Genomic DNA, 18,197 nt, shown 5'->3' with positions numbered 1-18,197 from the left:
GCGAAGAGCAACAGTCGACTAATAACCTGGTACAGATTTCTCTGATAAGTTCAAGGAAAAACTTTTATTTTGGAGGTAAGGTGTTATTTTCCGCCATATTGGTTTTGGAAATTTGCAAAAAATTACCCATTTTGAAAAGTTAACGCATGTTTACAGTCAGTGCTGATCTTTGTTGTTTGACGATTGCATTTTTATTAGCGTAAGTTGACAACAACAGCTTCTGTTTCTTCTTCTTTCAACGTGCTCTTTTTTCCCATTTGTAAGGGGTAAGCACGATGCCTTCTTTTTGAAGGACTTTCAGTTGTATGTAATTCTCCCAAATAAGTTATGATAATATCACTAAACTCATATGGCATTTCATTTAGAGTTTGCAGTCTTAGGGAAAATCCTAGCCAAGTTCCGCTATTATTGCCAGTTTTAATAATTAGATAGTTAAAATGTCATGTCCTGGGGACATTATAAGTATAATAATAATTGTTCTCAGTTAAAATAGCATGTCCTGGGGACATTAGAAATATAACAATAAGTATTCTCATGGTCCAGTGGCTATCAGCTTCGCGTATCAGAAGATCAAATCCGGCCTCTAGGCATCAGGCTTATAGTTCCGTTTCTTGTCTCTGCGATGTGGTGTGGGCTAACAACCTCATCCCAGATTACTCGCAGAGAACTGACAGGCTAAGACCTCTGAAGTCATTGCTCTCTTAAGAGGAAAAGGGACTTTGGTGCAAAAAGACCAAGTCCACAATGAGTGAGATTACAGCTATGGTAAACATTCTTAGTCCTTTTCGCGATCTTTTTATTGCATACAGATGTTCAAATTAAACTCAAGCATCTTGGTGGGCTTCGTAAAGAAAGCATCATATACAGATGTACGTTGACTGAAAAGGTTTTACATGTACTAGGATAAAGGCACTTTTTCTGTAGGATTATAAATAGCTATCAAGGTATACAGTAAGTGTTCTGCACCAGTGCTTTATCATTGTTTCAACAGTTAAAAGATGTAGTGAATTTTGTCTACATCGGGAACTTTAAATTCGTTGTCATAGCAACCTGGCCTGACAGGTGGAGGTATGGTCCCCTAAGTTTGATTTGGTGAATTTTGCCAGGAGTAAACTCCTGAAGTAATTCCGGGATTTGGACTGTAGGTATTTTCAGAAGTAAGTATCAATTCAAGATCAACATTTAGTTTTTCCCTATAGCTTTGTAAACTTTGCGTGGTAAGGACATGGGAGGAATTAATTCTAATATCTTTTTCCAGGAAAACGTCATTTATAATTTTCAGTTCTCTCTAGACCGGACAGTCTTGTCCATTCATGTAATGGGGGTAGGAAGCGAAATGAACATGAAAAAACCATACAAGTTTTCAGGGCTGTTGCAGCAGTCGAAATTTATAACGATTTGCCATATAATTTTTTTTAATAGAAATCTGCTACATGAATTTTTAGTTGTTAAATAACAGCAAGACGACAGTCAGGCGAGTTCATTATGGATATTTCATAGATTAATTTCAGTTCAAAGCCCAGTGTGATTGGCAGCCTAATGTACTTGAATATCCCAGGCCCGAAGAAAACAAGAAAATGAAACGGAAGCCAAGTTATAATGAACCTTCCTTCGGTATTTATGGTTAGGAAATGGAGGATTATAATTGAAGTCTGAGTAATAAAGTTAATTCATGTCATTAGCCATTAGTCATGGAGTAAGTGTTACATACGAACAAATTTTTCACTTCTGAAGGGAGAATGTAGCTTTCGCAAGAGATATTTTATCCGTCGTTTAGAGAGAGAGAGAGAGAGAGAGAGAGAGAGAGAGCTACCTGGCGGCCTTAATCATTAGGGGATCACTTCTCCCAATAGACTTTATCATCAGTAATCCACTCGAGGGTTCGATGACAGCTTCCTGACATAGGGACGGATCCTATTTCATTACCAGCTCAAGATCGGGAGGGACGAAGGTCGAGTGACCAACGTCCGGCCAATCCTCCATTTATCTCTCTTCTTCTCCTCCTCCTCCTCCTACGAGAAAGTCACTTAAGACTGGTCCTATTTCCTTTTGTGGTGTGTGTGGGCTCTCTTCGTGTCGCGTTTTGTTGTTAAGAAACTGGTCCATGTTTTCATATGTTATGATTTAAGTTGATCTTATTGGAATGTTGTTGTTGTTTTGGTTTAAGTTGGCCTTATGCCAGCACTGGCTCTTGCGACTGGCAGCCAGAGACTTATAATTTCTTAGAAATCACAAACCTGGACCTATTTCCTTTATGAGGTGTGGGCTCCTCATGTTGTATTTTGATATTAAGAGAGAGTTGGGGAGCTACCTGGCGGCCTTAATCATTAGGGGATCACTTCTCCCAATAGACGTTATCATCACTAATGATTGTAAGCTGGCCTTCTTAGAATGTTGTTTTTGTTTTTATACCTTGAGTTGTCCTCATCCCAGCACTGGCTCTTGCTCCCAGCAGGCCGTTACTCAAAATTTCATATTAGAATACACTCGGCATGTTTTAGTGATGTTGCATTAATTTGTTTCATTTGTTTCACAAGAAACTGCGTTTAGCTTTTGTCCAAGGGTCACTGTTGTTATGATTTGGTGTTTTACTGTAAAAGAATCTTTAGATGATTCTTATTAACTGTACAGAAATGCATCGCCTTTTATGCTTTACATCAGTGCTTGTGTCGCATGGAAGTCCATTCACGGCGTCTTCGTTCTTTGGCTTGCTAACCGAGCGATATAAACAGATGCCCGTGTCCAGCTCTTGGTCAGATCGCTAGCACAGACGCCATTACTGTCCAGCAAATTTAATTTCCCTGCAGTGTTGATGGCTATACGGCAGTAGGAGTCGATTAGAGTGGACGTCATCAGGCAAATTGAAAAGTTATATTGGTTCTCTCCATAGGCTAGTGTCATTCTCCGGCAGCATCCCCAACGGCTGTGTTCACGTTACCGATCGCTTACTGTAATTGCTGCGCGCTATTATTGGCCGAGATAATGGCCCGAGCAGCGTCATCGTGAAAGAGGTAGGTTATTTGTGTGTGCGCTGCTTTTATTGCAGATTTTGTTGATGGAATCATTATTTGTATTTTTTTCACACGTTCACGATGAATGCAGTTATTACAAGTTTATGTACGACATTAGTTTACGAGATTTTTACCATTGAAAATATTCGTTAAAAACGGTAAAATTACGTAAAAATAGAATCCAAAGTGGGTCCAGATAACTTTTTTAAAAACATGGTAATGTAACTAGGAGCTTTCGAAACTGCTCTGTTTCGATCAACAAACACATTGTCATCTAATTCAGCTTTACAGTGTAATTAAAGGACCCAACATTTAGACCAACACATCCATCACCGCCTGATTCAGCTTTACAGGGCCCAACATTTCGAATTACAAGCAAATCACCGTTTGATTCTTTTTTGCAGGGCCAAACATTCCGATCAACAAGCCCATCACCGTCTGATTCAGTTTTACAAGGGTCAACATTTCGATCAAAAAATCCATCACCGTGTAATTCAGCTTTACAGGACCCAATATTTCGATGAACAATCCCATCACTATCTAATTCAGATTTACAGGACCCACCATTTCATTCAACAATCCCATCACCATCTAATTCAGCTTCATAGGACCCAGCATCTCAATCAACAATCCATTCACCATCTAATTCGGTTTTACAGGACCTATCATCTCAACCAAAAAAACCATCACCATCTAATTTAGCTTTAGATAACCCAACGTTTCGGTCAGTAATCCCATCACCATCAGGCGACTCCATATTATGAACATCCTTACCCTTGACAAATGAAGTCATAAGGTGCAAGCAACTATCTACCATAAACGCAAGTACTTGGTGACTGCAAACTTGCCCAAAAGAGCACAGACTGAGCAGCTTGGCACACACACTCCTGGCACACCACCTACCAGTGCATGCAGCTGCAAGTGGGCACCAGGACCCAGACAAAGGACACAGGACCAGCAAACCCCCTCCCCCCTGCCTGCTGAGAACCCGGAAGTTTGCACCATCCTCAAGTACCACCCCATTCAAAGGGAAATGTTGAAAATAGTTTTTCCCTTCTGGAAGGGATAGCATTTGGATGGCTTTGTTCTCTGGCACCCAGCAAGGCCCCAAGGGTGAAGTTCCCAGGGTCATACACCCCCATCCCAGCCCTAGCAGACACTGGCACCCACCAGCAGCTGTGATGACCAGTGGGAGGCAAGCCAGGAGCAACTCAAGGACCCAGCAAACATGATGCAAATGCCACACTGTCCAGCCATGGTGACCAGCCCTGCAGACTAGGGGCTGCCAGTTATAGATGTCCACATGGCTGACTGCACCCCATGCAGAGTGCCCACCTTGCATCAAAGGAGCCACACATCCACCCCACACAAGGCACAACCCCGCCAAAGTGAGCACACAAAATAAGTGCTATGGTACTCATCACATCTGCCAGGTCCCTGGACTGCTCTTGGCACATTGCCAACCAGCCTTTGCAGCTGCAGATAGGCACCAGCGCCCACCAGAGACCAGATGAAGAGCACAGGACCAGCAGCCGCACCCACAGAGCCCTAAAGAGCATAGGACCAGCAACCGCACCCACAGAGGCCTAAAGAGCACAGTACCAGCATCCGCACCCACAGAGGCCTAAAGAGCACAGGACCAGCAGCCGCACCCACAGAGGCCTGCTTAGTTTTACAAAACGACGTAAAAATGCTGTCAGAAGAAATTTTGTTAATTACAGTTTGAAAGGAATTCAGACTTGTCGTTAATGGAGAAATACTTAGAATACAAAATATAATTCACTTAAGTTTAAAAACCCTAGGAAAACTGTGCTCTGATGAATATTTTAGTAAGCACGCGCATACATTCGCCTTTAGTTCCTTGTATTTCCTTTCTTTTCTGGATCTCCCTCTTCTTTTTATCCGTATTCAAGATCAAACTATTCTCAAAGATTCTCTTGCAAAGATTCCTCTGATAATTTGGTAAGAAGGGAGATTCGGTACCTTTCAGGCAAGAGATCTGTATCAGCCACGGAGTATGTGACTGACGTTGACACAACTACCCCCTTCCAAGTGATTCTCTTTGATGACCAGAGTAGCCAGGGTGTCGGTGAGACTACTGGTTATGGAATGGAATGGAATATAAAATTTAGGCCAAAAGACAAGCTCTGGGACCTATGACGTCATTCATCGCCGAAAGGGAAATTAATACCAAAAAGGTTTCAAAGGTGTAACAGGAGGAAAATCTCGCAGTTGCGCTGTGAAACAAGTGTTTGGAGAGGTGGCGAAAAGATTGTTAGGAGAGGGTGGAACGAAAAGAATATGGGCAGAGGTACAGTAAAAGGAATGGAAAGGGTGCAACTAGGGGCCTAAGGGCTGCTGCAAAGAACTTTTCAGTAATGCCTGCAGTGCACCACGTGAGGTGCACTGAGAGCACTAACTCCCTATGGGGGATTCCAGCTTTATTTGCTGTCGTCGCTCCCTGGTCTAGTTATCGTCTGAGAGGACTTTTTCACTCAAAAAGAAAGAAATGATCGAATAGCAAGGCTCGTTTATATTTTATGCATTAGACATTAGATCCTGCATTAAAGAAAGGCCATGGAAGTATAATACCCATAGTTATGATACCCGGTAGATTTGACACTTTTAGACTTGCAAATCGTATTCCATGACGAGAGCATTTTCGATGTGCGCTCTCAGCTCTGTCTTTTAATTGTTATTTTATTTTTTTTATTTATTTATCCAGCTTTTGTTTCCCCCCATTTCATAACTCATTTAATTAGTAATTATTCAGCAACACATCCATTTCTATCCTTGCAAATAATGCATACAGGCTGGCACAGACAGACACGCATAATGTATATGTGTATATATATACACATGTATGTGTGTGTATGTATATGTGTATGGTATGTATGACGAACACTATTCATCAGTACACAAACTGGCCAAAAGGCTCGTAGACGGATGATTACCAAAAGAAAATCACTCGCAGAATACAACAATCCCCCAGAAAAAGCTGAAAGATTCAGACTCCAAAAATGTGGGAATTCTGTTAAAATTTCATAAGATCCTGGCTGCAAATTCTGAATATTATCAAATGCTTTTTGAACAGCCGGACCACTAAGAGCATCTGCCCACTATCAAGATGAAAACATCGTGAGATATATGCAATCAGTTATGACGAGGATCTCACGCCTGGAAAAATGGTATTAAATTTTCAAGGAAGGGAGTGAGGTATACCGCTAAGGAATCAGTGTAGTTACATAAACTATGAGACACTGAATTCTTTGTCAGTCATATTGTCATCAAGTTCAGAGAATTCATTAATCTTATCTGTGGCCGAGAAGCCATTTGGTACAGAGTATCGTGAGGAGCTTCCCTACGCGTATTGATAGAAAACGGGAAATAAATTGCTTTGAGAAAACGGAAAAAGAACCTTTGAGAACTATCGGATGCCTTCGAAGGTCGCAATTAAAGAAAACGGAAAAGCTGTCTTGGATAGAAGTCTCGTGAAATCTCTCATAGAAAGTCTCCAAAGTGAGAAGCCAGCGACAGATGACATCTTGCTGGTACTGAGATGTTATCAAGTTGGTGAAGTACACTTTAAACCTCATAACATTTTGTGTATGAAAATGTAATTTTAATGTTTTAATGTGTGCTCTAAACATTTCTGAAGTTCGTTTCTTTCGTTGTAAAAGTTGTTGTAATACCATCACTTTCATGGGCGCCGTGGTCCAATTAGAATGGAAAACATGAACAAAAGACGGTACATACCTCGGTAACACCGTAAATTTGCGATAGATTTGAGTGTGAGTGTCGTACTAATGTTTAGGAGCCTCAGTATCATAGCATAAAAACTCCAATACGAAATAATTAAAGTAAAATAATACTAGAGATAGTGGTTTAATCCACCATCCAAAGTGATATGGGTGACATTGGCTGCCAAGTTGAAGGTAATATGTTGTAGAAGAGAGGGTTCGAACGCTGCTTCAAAGGAATGCTGTTGACTGATCTGGCTTTATGCAATCACTCGTAGTCATCTTTCTCGGAGAGCTTTTAAGAGCCATTGTGATTACGTATCTGCGCACGCATGCATCTTTCTCTTCATGAATAAATTACCTCACCATTTTGCATAAACGCGCGTGCGTGTGCGCGATCTCACGCAGCTGAACAATTTGATGATGATCATCGGTTTTGTGTGTCACAGACTTTAATTATCCTTCTAAACACTGTTTTTATTTTAAAAGGAAAAATATGCCCGACCAATTATTTCCAAGGATTTAAGTAAGAAATGGCTGATTGTTTAATAAGGATAAAGTTGTTATTAATCTGTTTCCCATAACAGGAGATTGTCTCCAGGGAAAAAAACATCACTATGCCTAAACAGACGTCTCATATGCAATGTGTCGAACCAGTTCTGAATCATGCGCTCTATCCACCAACCCACCCTGACCATTCTTTCCACATGGCCGAGCCATCTCAAAATACGCTGAATCACACCTTTCACTGTATGTGTTCTACGTATTTCCAGATTTTTCATCCATCAACTCTCCTTATGAAGCGTATTTCATTATTATTATTAATAGTAATAATATATTATTATAAGAAGTAGTAGTACTTTGCACAATATGCGTGTTTTTCTGTGTATATACATACTGTATATATATTTTATTATACAAATATATACATTATGTATATGTTTTATATATATATATATATATATATATATATATATATAGTTTGTATATATAAAATTATATATAATATATATATATACATATATATATATATATATATATATATATATATATATATATATATATATATATTAGTACCTATATCTATCTATCACATACATTCATAAATACATAAGATACATACATACATTAAATACCCAGAGATTGTGAACTCAATTTAGCTCATCTTTTTTTTTTCTTTCTTTTTTTGCCGAGGCCCCGGAGGATGTAAAGCCTCCATCCGGAAATAATTCCAGCGGTGCCGTTACTGAAATTCGTCCGTAAAAACTAGTCAAGGTGACTGGTATGCGTGCGCGCGTGTGCGAGTGACGGGTGCTGCGCAGGGTTTTTTTGTTTTTTTTTATTTTTCCAGCTTGCTCGGACTTCCTTTGCTCCGAGATCGCGTTTGGGAATTGTGAGTGTTTATGTTGTGATGATTCCTAGTTTACTATATATATATATATATATATATATATATATATATATATATATATATATATATATATATATATATACAGTATATATATATATATACATGTATACAGTATGTATATACAGCATACACACATACTTATATATATACATACATACATATATATTGTAAATATATAATCATTTTATTGATTAATTGATTGATTGATTGGTACGAATGAGAAAGTCATATTCTAAGATCATTGATACGTAAATGATTGTCATATCCATTACAAAAGCACTACTTAAACACTTATGTTGCGCTGAGAAGCTCTTTGCTTTGTAGCTTATTAATATTTCCTGCGCCGAGTCTCATTTTTTTTTTTTTTTTTTTTTGTCTTTTTATTTTCATAAACCTCAACTGCTTTTGCCTTGGCACATCTGCTTTCAACCGTTGCCTTCTCTTGTAGCTGTGTATAAGCCACAAGTAACCCATTTATATTGTACTCGCTGTACCTTAGGGAAATACCTTACGCCTGAAATGAATTATATGCGCACCTTACATGACTAGCTTGTGAAATGTTTATATATATATATATATATATATATATATATATATATATATATATATATATATATATATATATATGTACATGTATGTGGGTGTGTGTGTGTGTGTAAAAGTGTGTATGTGAATGTGTATATAAATTATGAAGTCTTCAGCCCCGAGCTTCACCTTTAATCTCTCAGTAAGATTACTTAATATTTATTGACTGTATTGTGTTCCTTTTGCGCTTCCCCATAGTAGGGAAGCAAGTTATTTCTAACAAATTCAACTAGTGATAAAGAGAAAAATAAGCCCCCCCCCCAAAAAAAAAGCCGAAATACTGTACAGACGTGATTGATTTGAGAGCGAACATTCTCCCCATGTACATTACCCTATTCGAGATAACTACTAATGTTTTGACATGTAAAAGTTGATTGTGTATATTTCCAGTGGCGTCCGCTCGAGTGAGCCTCGTGTTTTTATGAAGGAGATTAATATCAAGCACTTGAACGTGAAGCCTAGTGCGTGACTGAGAGGGACCCTCTCGGTATTTATGTATCCTGGCATTGCTGAAAGAATTCTTTCGGCCATATTAACCTGGGCACTTCATGCTGGGCACATGTTTAAACGCGTAATGGGTAGAGAGAATTTTTTCTTCTTTATACTATTTTATGTAATTTTTTTTCTTGTTTGAGGGGTTCAGATGAAATGGTTTGGAAATTATGGGAATGTGGAGAGGTGGGCTTTTAAAAGGTTGCTCTCATGTTCCGTTTCATTCGTTCTGTACATTTTCCAAGTTCATTTAATTTAACGGTCTTGTAGAGTTTAGAAGGTTTTCTTTGATGGTTGCTCCGGATGGTGTTTGCCATTTTATTATAAATGTCTAGTAAACGTATGTTAAAGTTATTCGACTGTTATTGAACGTATATTTTTTTTTTGTGGAGTAAAACACACTTAGCTACGGGTTACGAACTCCTGTTGAATAGTCGCAGAAACTGGAAAACAGTAAGCATGTAATTATGAAGCGGTGCCACAATACTTGAGTATCAGCTATCATTTATATATATATATATATATATATATATATATATATATATATATATATATATATATATATATATATATATATATATATATACCCATATATTATACATACATACATACACATATACTGTATATGTCTGTGTATGCATGGATGGATGGATGTGTCTGTGTGTGTATGTATGAGAAGTGTTGTCTTCAACATTATAATTTTCCTCACCTCTTTCGTTACATTCATTCTCACTAACACTCGTGTTTTTTGGGATTCGTGTTTTGAATTATGAGCTGCACTTCCACTAGCGCGATTTTTTGTTTCATTTCAATTGGAGGTTTGTGACGCCATTCATAAAGCCAACAGGTTGTTGGTTATTTAACCGTTCTCCACAGGATCAAAGACGCATTATCGCTGTCACACTCTGTACATGACTTTGTGGCTCCCGGGGAAACCGCTTAGAAGTCGTCATTTGTAAAGCTCATATGTCACTTGTCCGAGGAACATTGGAGATGCACAATTACGTAATGTTATCCTTGACATTTGCGAGCGGAATGTGTTTATTGTCATGTTCCGGTCGAACGAGGTACACAATGAAGCTCTTTAAATGGCACGTTGTGTGTTGGTCTAGTCGGCAGCGTTTTTTATTTATACGTATTTTTTTTTTTTTTCTTTTTGCTCTGCTGTGGTGGGTATGGCGTTCACTTTGGGGTGCGGTTTGTCTTGTATGATTATTTCAGGAGTATGCCTCAGGGGAGTAATGTTCTGAGTTGGTTGTCCATTTAACACCGGTTTTTACAATTCGAAACTGTTGCAGCCATGATCATCTCACCCCCGTAGCGAGGTAGTGCATGCTTGAGGTTCTTTGCAGCGTCCCTTAGGCCTCTAGCTTCAATCCCTTTCATACATTTTACTGTACCTCCGTTCATATTCTCCTCCATCTTACTTTCCACCCTCTCCTAACATTCGATTCACAGTGTAACTTCGAGGTTTCCCTCATGTTACACCTGTCAAGCCATTTTACTCTAAATTTACCATTCAGTGCTGAATGACCTCGCAGGCCCCAGTGCTTGGCCTTTGGCCGAAATTTTATATTTCGTTTATAATCCTAGATCATCTCTGTCAAGCAGTGAAAGTGAAGTTGAAATTGCTACGAGATTCATATTGGTATATGTCTCTGAAAAATACAAAGATGCCCTTAAGTGGTTATGCTGTGTCATCTTTCCGCCGTAGTTTTGTTGCCACCTACTTAAAGTAGCAAATAGCCTTAACTTTTAAAAACTCCCCATTGCCGGTAATTTTATACAATTCGTTAGTGTGTCGTCTTTACTTTTATTTTTCTTGGGGGGGAGGGGGTGTCAGTGGACAGCTATTTTTATTTCCACTGACAATGGAAGGCATCAGAGTTCGGTTTACAAGGGACGATTCCCCGCCCTAATTACTCATTTCAGTGGTTTAAGATGAATTGATCTTCTGACCAACGAGAGACGCTGGCTCGATCTATTTCGTTTTCGTCAGATATGCGAAAGCTACCTCGGCTGCGAACACAATGGACGAAGGCAGGTTGTCCCAAGGTATTCTTTAGACCTCGGGCCATCCCAGGTCGCACGTGACCAGGATCCAGATTCCTCTCTGGATCCTGCACGTGACTATAGGCCTATCGTTAGGATTTTGTTTTTCGTAGCCGGATCAGTAACAGCCGAAGTGCGCCAAGCCCTGGTACTCCACATATGAAAGTGTAGCTTCGTATGTTAGGAAAGATACAAATTTATTTTTCAATTTTGTATTTCTTGACGTAAGAAGTGAATACCTAACACCTTCTGGAGCCTCACTTTTAGAGGGAAAATGCGTATGGTGTAATTCCCCTGATCTTGGTAATAGCTTACGTCTTAATGGAATTATAATTGATAAGTGCTTCTGCACCGGGCAAGATTCTGAAGCACTCGTCAGTTGTAATTTTACTTGCGTGTAAGTTATCCTCAAGGTACAGGGAATTCATTAGTAAACGATATTCATGCTTAATGTTTGTGAATGGGTAAAAAGGTAACGCTTTATAAGTAACAAAAATTCATATTCTGAAAATCTCGATCTTTTGAATCATTGTTTTTTCTCCTTTGAAGATATTAACTTTTCCTTACTTGAATCTTTATTAGAATCTTGATGTGTTTGGACTGTTGCCGCTTTATGATATGCTCACAACGTTGCTGACATAGAATAAAAATCAGGAATATGTTTGATGTCATATTTATTGTTCTAATTCTAAGTATTACCACTTTATTGAACTCGTCACAAATTACATATGTTTGTTTCACAAGCTTTTCGCTGTGGTTTTCAAAGACGGTTTTTAGCGGTATGCGGATCTAGGTCAGAGGTCAGACCACACGTCACCTTTCTAGAACGCCCGTTACGATATTAGGAGAAGAGGTCGGTCGAAATGACAGCCAGCGAAGCCAGACCCATAGCAGCGTTCCTATGTAAATAGACCTTCGATGGCAAGGATCCCTTTGATGCTTGTCAATCAAAGTCAGGTGTGCTGTTTTAAAGATAAAAGCCGCTTTAATGGCGCTTTCCTTCACTGAGTGACACGCGCACTGCGTGTGCGAGAGTTAGAGAATGATTTTATGTAATATGGTAGAATAGTTTAGACGGTCGATGGGACCGTGAGAGCTGGGATTAATGTAATATCCAGGGATCATTGTCAAATTAGAATGGTTTAGTCACTTGATTTTCCTTCATGTCCGCTATTTTTCAAAGAGGAAAACATTTCGATTGTACAGTAAAACGTGTTGTCATTGAAATTTGTTCAGCAGTGTGGTTAGCATTTTTTTTTATTTCTTTATTTTTTTTTTTTGTCGCTTACTACGTTTTCAAGCAAGTTGAAACTGGGTAGGAAACACTACTTGGAATTATGTAACACGTGAGCCATTTTCCAAGTTGGCCATCATCTTAGTGAAATGTGACGGTTGATGTTATTGGTAGATTAACGCGATTTTAATGTTATTTCAAGTTTTTTTTTTTACATCATAAAGCTAATGCTACCCTTAGAAAAACAGTTAATAATTAATACCAATACTTTACCAAAGTCAAATTTTGGCTGTTTGAAATAGCAGTCAGTGTCAGTCGAATTGCAGGGGTATACAGGTTTGGCAGCAGGGTACTACATGCGTTTAGATTGTCAGACACGCCCTTTGGTTAGAAAATACTCACAGTGGTTACCACTAATCTTGTGGTTCCTATTTATGCAGCACCTAGGCGCATTGGTATTAATTCGCTACTGCTAAACTCAGAATATAATTCATTGTAGGCTGAAAGAAGTTTCATCTAATTTCCCCTTGAAATGTTAAAGTAGGTGCTCCTGAATTGATGGGATGTGCCCGCTCAAAAGAATAAACCCCAGGGTAATGGGGTTGGAGTTATATTTTTTGCGTGCAGAAGATAGGGGTTTGATCACCACAGTCTAATAGCAGTTTTGTGAAATAAGAAAAAAAAATTCAGATTCCTAAATTTTTTTTTTTACTTTTCCCACGAACTTTCGTCAACAAGTAGAACTTTCAGAAAGTGAATCGATTTACAAAGGTCATGCAGGAAAATGGACAGACTTTTCATTAAAGATCAGACCCTCACCTCGCACGGGTTACAAAACAAATAGATCATATAAGACGTATCTCAGTAATATGATAAACGTAATTACCATACACACCCAATGAACAGAAAATCTTTGGAGGACATTCCCTTAGATAGGGGCATAATAGGAGGACCAGGGTCATTGGCACTATTATAAGGAGCGTTGATAGAAAATGAGAGCTGACGAGTGTGTCATATTCGCTGAAGTTATGGAGAGCTTAATTGGCAAAGGATAAGCATTTATGTGAACTGGAAATAAAGAATCAGCAGTTCTTTTAGTATGAGAAAACTTCATCCTTCAAAGTACATAGTTAGAGCGATTTTTAGCTTGTAGAATAGAAGCTTGAGAAGCAACAAAAGGTGAAGGAAGGAATAACTCAGCCATGCTTTCTCTTGACTTGGTGATTGAATAGGTCGTGTGGTCAAAGAAGGCTTAGAACGAGAGAAAGACAAGCAGGAACACATGCTTCCTCAGAAGACTAAGACCTCACTGACACTGTACCAGAAGGCCAAGGTTTCTGCTATCAAAGCAACAAGCCCTCCACTGAAAATTAAAGAGAAAGGCTTTGGTGTCCGAATGCCATGAACTCCAAAGCGCCATAGTAGGTCCAGGAAGGATGGAATCGTTTTGGGGTAGAGGTGAAGAATGAAATGACAGAAATGAGAGGCTGATACAAAGACCAAAGAAGGTTTTCCAGGCGTAGCTAAAGAACCTCAAGTTACTAAAAAAAATTGTTGGGTACTTACTCATGGCAATCAGAAATGTTTTGAAGGAAGAATAATTTGTTCCATCTCTTTATTAAGAGGAAAGGCCAGAGCCCCTTTTCCCTCATATCATTGTGGTTTGAACGTGTATATCGATCTCTCCGAGACAGAGAACCTCAGATAAGATAAAAATCTTGATAATGTAAGGTAGTTGAAGAAAAATACAAAGGTGAATAATAACAAAGGCAAAGCAAAATAACAGAAGTTTGAGGTATAAACTCTATCCAATTGAAATCGTAAAGAGGGCACTCAAAATCCACAAGAGCTATAGGTTCGTATGCTTTGCAGTAAACACTACCCTACCTTTGAAACAAATACGTGACTTGAGGCCGTAGTGAGAGATTTCATAAGTATCAAAAGAAGTATTATAGGATAGCCGCGTTTTAAAGAGCTGTCGGGAACTTGAGGCTAAGTAGTATTCAACAGATGGAGGATTAGAGGCCAGACTCCAGATTTTGAGAAATTCATAGAAAAGGAGGTTGTGTATTATGAGCCAAACCATGTCTTGTACCGAGTGAGTCCAGCCTTCCATCTTTCGTAGAGTCAATGTAAGACTCTCTTTCTTTGCAGCAAGTTGGCTTATTTCCTTCGCCTTTACAAATACATTTTTGTGACTTCTATTGAAGTAGAGGGAGTAATCTCTCTCCCTCCCCCTCCTCTTCTTACAACAGCGCAGTACCTGCCAAGGCATCACTTCACGTACCTATTTTATGAAAGTGTCAATCCTTTTACTACCAGATTATGGCATTCTCTCTTATCAGCTGTCGTATGTAAGTGTTATAACTTACCTTTATGATTATAGCAGCCTTTTCTTGCCGGATTGTTGTTCTCTTTATGTATATATATATATATATATATATATATATATATATATATATATATATATATATATATATATATATATATATATATATATATCACACATTACCACAAGTGAAAAATAAGAGACGGGGTGGAGATCAGTCCTTCGTCAATGGTTTGGAAATGAGGTCGAAACCGGTCAGGACCTACACCCCGTCTCTTATTTTTCACCTGTGGTAATGTGTGATTAATGAATCACATAAAAAAGTTATTATAATCATATATATATATACTGTATATATTCTTACACTTGAAGGTGTGTTCTCTAGAAAACTTACCACAAGGATGGTGCTGATCTGACTGTATCACCTACAAGGGTAAAGTATGATGAGAAGGAACAAGGGCTTAAGGCCTTACTTTAGAGGGGTTCTGGAGAGAAACTCTCAGGATAACTAAACTACTTGTATTTACAAAGCACAGTCAGAAGACGAGGGATAAGGCAGGCCACAGGGGTTCCTGCAGCAGCGCATAAACGAATAATAGATGTTAACTGGGTGCCGAGGATTAAACTTCAATGGCACTGTTCATAATTTTGCAATTGGAAATTCGTCGGTGTAACCAACAACCATACAGTCATGGCAAAAGGCTTCAGAGCAGCAAGCACTCCTTTCTGCAATAGAGAAAGGCATACAATCACTTGATATAGTAACGATAATAGCGAGGATAAGAGGCTAGTGCTGAGGGCGACAGAAATCCTCTTTTCATAAAACACTACTGAATAAACTTGTGACACGAGTTTAAACATGGTAGGTCAGGTCTATGTAAGAGTTGCACTGGGAAATGGAAAAGTTAGAAGAAAAAGTCAAGTGACTGGACAACCTCAATTCCTTATTGTACCTTAATTCTGAAGAGATGGCTCCTGTAGTTGTACCAAGGGAAGGATTGGGGGTGCCGGGTTGGCACTGGGTTTAAGATACTAGGATTGAGTCATTCAGCCACAGTTGAATATTGGCTCTGAAGGAGCAGGCAGTCAAAGATGTGACTTGCTTGGCGGTGTTCTAGTCTCTCTCGATGTCCTGCGATGGGGAGCTATTTATCAACTCCTAGGATCACTGGCTTTTGAGCCCAGAAGGCATCCAGATGCATTCTGGCTGCATCCACCTTTCTCTTTTGGCAAATGCTAGGCGGATAATCTGCGCCCCAAGTCATACAGGAGATGTGGACGTCTTAATCAGTGTCTCGGGTCATTCAGGTGGCCTGGCATCTTCTCCAAGTTCAGGTCAGTGCCTGGAAAAAGAGGTTTATCGCAGTCACAGAGCTCAAGAGAGGATCAGAAGCAACAAAGGTCTAATAGAATGATATCGAAGGGGCAATTTTCCACAACCGACCATCAGCGTTTCGCGGTAAGCAAACTTAATCAACAGAAGGTTAAGTTGGTTTGTTGGAAAATTTTACTTTATCCTTGAAGGCGAGTTGCCTTGGGAGTGTTAACTCTCTACACATATGCACACACAAACACTACCATAATCATCATCATCGCTCCTACGCCGTGTGGACCATAGGACCTCCGTCGAAATTTCAACCTTAGTTTCTTTCCTGTGCTTTATCTTCCACAACTCTCCTCTCATCTCCAACCTCTCTAACTCGCAAAGTCAGCAGTCAGCTCCCTAGAACCCAGAAGATGCTTACTGCCGTATCGGGATTTATATCCTCTAGTAGGTCAGAAAATTAAAAAGAGTTGGCAGTCCCAATGGGAAAATATTGCAACAAATAAAAAAATGCTCAGTATTACGTCATCAGTGTCTCCTTGGTCATATCTCTATATGCCAAGGAGACAAGAAACGGTGTTATGCAGATTGTGGATTGCACATACAAGACTCACTCATGGGTTCTTGATGTCCTGTGAAAATCCTCCATTTTGCGATGACTCTATCGCGCCTTTGACTGTAAGACATTTGCTGGTCGAGTGTCCCAGCCTTGGGAATTTGAGACGTAGGTTTCTGTCGTGGGTTGTGACAGAGAAGGGCATTTTATTCTAGCTACAATCCTCTCCGAGGATTGTAATGTATGGCAGTTATATAGCTTTATGTGGGAGGCGGGCCTCCTCAACAAAATTTAAATTGTACATATAAAGTCTGCTGTATGTAAGTATTGTTAATATGATTATGTTCATATTTTTTTCTAGATATTTTTTTATGTAATTCTTTTTAAACTTATTTATTTTTAGTTTTCTATTTAAATATATTACGGCGTCAGTAACCTACTATAGATGTTGTGACGCCAGTTTTAATAGATATAATCAATCAGTCAATCTAGCCTCCCCTCTGACAGTTTTCATTCAAATACGTCTGGGTCTTCAAACACTTTTGATACCCACAAGAGCCCGGGTGGCACTGTGACGGAATATAGTACGCACCTCACGTGGTGCACTGTAGGCGTTGCTTGAGGTTCTGTGCAGCGTCCCTTCGGCCCCTAGCTGCAACCTCTTCATTCCTTTTACGGTACTTCCGTTCACATTCTCTTTCTTCAGTCGTGCCCTCCACCCTTTCCTAACAATTGTTTCATAGTGCAAAAAAGTTAAGTATACTTTAGTTTTACCAGACCACTGAGCTGATTAACAGCTCTCCTAGGGCTGGCCCGAAGGATTAGACTTATTTTACGTGGCTAAGAACCAATTGGTCACTTAGCAACGGGACCTACAATTTATTGTGGAATCCGAACCACATTATAGCGAGAAATGAATTTTTATCACCAGAAATAAATTCCTCTAATTCTTTATCAGCGTTTCATAGTGCAACTGTGAGGTTTTCCTCCTGTTACACCTTTAAAAACTTCTTACTGTCAGTCTCCCTGTTAGCGTTGAATGACCTCAAAGGTCCCAGCTCTTGGCCTGAATTCTATATTCTCCTCTACTCTGTATTCCCAATGGTTGCGTGAAGGACATCTCTCAGCCATAGCATCTCCCTTTTATCATTATATACGGAAATGAAGTCATTTCCCTTATGGTATAATTTTGATAATTTCTCCTTTGTCCTGCCATCTGACTCCTAATATTCTTCTGGAAGGTTTGTTCTCAAACCGACAAAAACTTTTAGACTTTTATTGTCATTCCTGGATTGATGTCCGAATAACAAACAATATAGGTCGTACGGGACTTGAGCAAGATCTTATTTTCGTTGGCAAATTCAGTTTGTTTGATTTCTAAATGTTGTTCAGTCTGCCCCCTATTCAAGTTGCATTCTTTAATATTTCATCATATTTAAACTAAGGAGAACCTTAACTGTGTA

The sequence above is a fragment of the Macrobrachium rosenbergii genome, chromosome 3 (assembly GCF_040412425.1).
Source record: "Macrobrachium rosenbergii isolate ZJJX-2024 chromosome 3, ASM4041242v1, whole genome shotgun sequence".
In the NCBI taxonomy this organism is placed as follows: Eukaryota; Metazoa; Arthropoda; class Malacostraca; order Decapoda; family Palaemonidae; genus Macrobrachium; species Macrobrachium rosenbergii.
The sequence above is the reverse complement of the archived record's forward strand: the minus strand, read 5'-3'. Positions refer to the sequence as shown.